The sequence below is a fragment of the Rhea americana genome, unplaced genomic scaffold, assembly GCF_003343005.1.
Source record: "Rhea americana isolate MKP2758 unplaced genomic scaffold, rheAme1 scaffold_172, whole genome shotgun sequence".
Lineage (NCBI taxonomy): Eukaryota > Metazoa > Chordata > Aves > Rheiformes > Rheidae > Rhea > Rhea americana.
In genome coordinates this window covers 1,773,905-1,776,006 of record NW_028185839.1, presented here as the reverse complement: position 1 = coordinate 1,776,006, position 2,102 = coordinate 1,773,905, and positions in this window count along the sequence as shown.

Here is a 2,102-nt window from a genome sequence, read left to right as displayed (position 1 = left end):
GGGGCCCGGCCCGGCCCCTGCGGCGGGCGGGCGGAGGCGGCGGCCCGCCGGAGCGGCTGCGTCGCTCCTCGGTGTTTGTTGTGTGTGTTTTTATCCCCCCTTTCTGCCCTGGTGATCCCGTGCGCGGTTCTGAGATGCCGGGTTTCTGAAGCGACGCCGGGTACCTCTCTTCAAGCCCCTTAATCTGGGCCTACCAAGAGCGGGGCCGGGCCGGGCCGGGCCGGGCCGGGCGGGTTTTCCCGGCCTCGCTCGGGGTGCCTCCACACGAAGCTGCGTGCGAGCTTTGCGAGCCAGCCGGGCTGCTGCGAGGCTGAGCTGGCGAGAAGGGACCCGCCCGGCGGGGCGGCCCAGCCCGCTGGCCGAAAGCTCCTCTCAGCAGCCTCTTCCCGGCATTGGCGCCGTGGGGACAAGTGAACTTTAATTTCCTCGTTACCTGGAGTCTAAGAAACCGTTCCAGGCCTCTCCGTGGGCTGTTTTATCCGTTAGTCTGTGCCTGGTAGGTGCCCTGGAAGAGGGGAGTTCCCTGTGAGTATTGCAAGGGGAACCAGGTCGCTCTTCTCCCCTTGCCCTCGTGTCCATGGGGTTACCAGGAACCTCACAGGTGGAGGTAGTATTTCCYCAGTGCGCTGGTCCCACAGCTTGGCCCTTGGGTTTTGCTTCTCCTTGCCAGCTCTTGCATCCGTCTCTGGTGTTTCCAGCTTTTCAACGCAGCRGCAGAGTATCACGGTAATGATGCCAACTCCAGTCACTCACAGATTCTCATTTGCAGAGCTTTTAAGAAAMGTCTTACGTGTTTATTTCCTATCTGGGATGTCCTCATGAGCTGCAGGGATGGCACTGAAGCTGCCTGCAGGTACAGGGTCACAACACTTGAAAAACTACTTTTAAACAATAGGAAGTTTGCATATATTAATAGTGTAATCCCAAGTCACTAAAGAAAGATTCTCATTTTCTAGGTAACTAGCAATTTTTTTTTCAAGCTACGTCTTTTATTTTATTGTATTCTCAGTTACTGCAGTGAGCCTTAGTGCTGTTGTTGGATAAGCTTTATGCTGATGAGGGAGATGCTACAATAGTACTGTAGATTTTGCAAAGACTGCTTTGCAGTAACAGAAAACAGTAAGTGTTTGGTCTGTTTGTATTTGAAACCCAACAAAAGAAGTTTGAACACATCCTGACTAAAAAAAGCATAAGTGGAAACAAAAACCCGCAGAATCCATCATGTTTAGTTTGCAGTAAATACACACATAGCAGGAACAGCATAGAAAAGATCTTGTTGTGCAAGACACAAACTGTATAGCTGTAAAGCAAAGGATGATGTTATCCTTTAATCCTATGAGTACTTGTTCCAAAGAATTACAGTTACTGAATATAGGTGTCAGAGTGAGAATAAAAGCTTATTAGCACAGGCCCATTTTTAATTAGCCACGCTTGCTTTAAAGTCGAAATTACTAGTACTTACCTTGTTTTTCTTTGGTAACAGAGTTAMTAGATGGGATGTAATTTTTTTTAGTTTGTTGCTCCCTTCAGTTTGCTTTTTTATAGGCTGAAGACTTGCCAGTTGCCACTTTCAGAAACAAGTGTAACAGCACAGGCCACTTCTGCAGAGGTGGCACATTTGCTGGCTAGAGTTTTCCCTGGATTTTCCTGTTTTTCCTGCAGTTGTCCTTTTTAGCRTGATTTAAAAACAAGGAATAGCTGTCACAAACAATACTGCCATCAAAAACCCAACCTTTTTGTCCTTACTTTTGAGTCAATGCCCTTCTTTCCCCCACGCTTGTTATCCAAACAGTAGTCTTTAATGTTTGTATGCGAACACATAAATGCTTTGTGACAATATTTAAAATGTTTAAAACATTTAAAATATTTGTTTCCACAGGTTTTTATTCATAATCCTCATGCCCGTGGCCAGAGAACAAGCACAAACCGTATGGTGCAAAGTACCCAAGATTCTGACATTTCCCTTCTCAACATTAATCAAGGGATCACTTGTCTAACTTCAGGAGTACTGAATCCTCAGCTTGGATATGATTCTCTTCTAGTTGGAACACAAACTAATTTATTGGCTTATGATGTGCATAACAACTCGGATTTGTTTTACA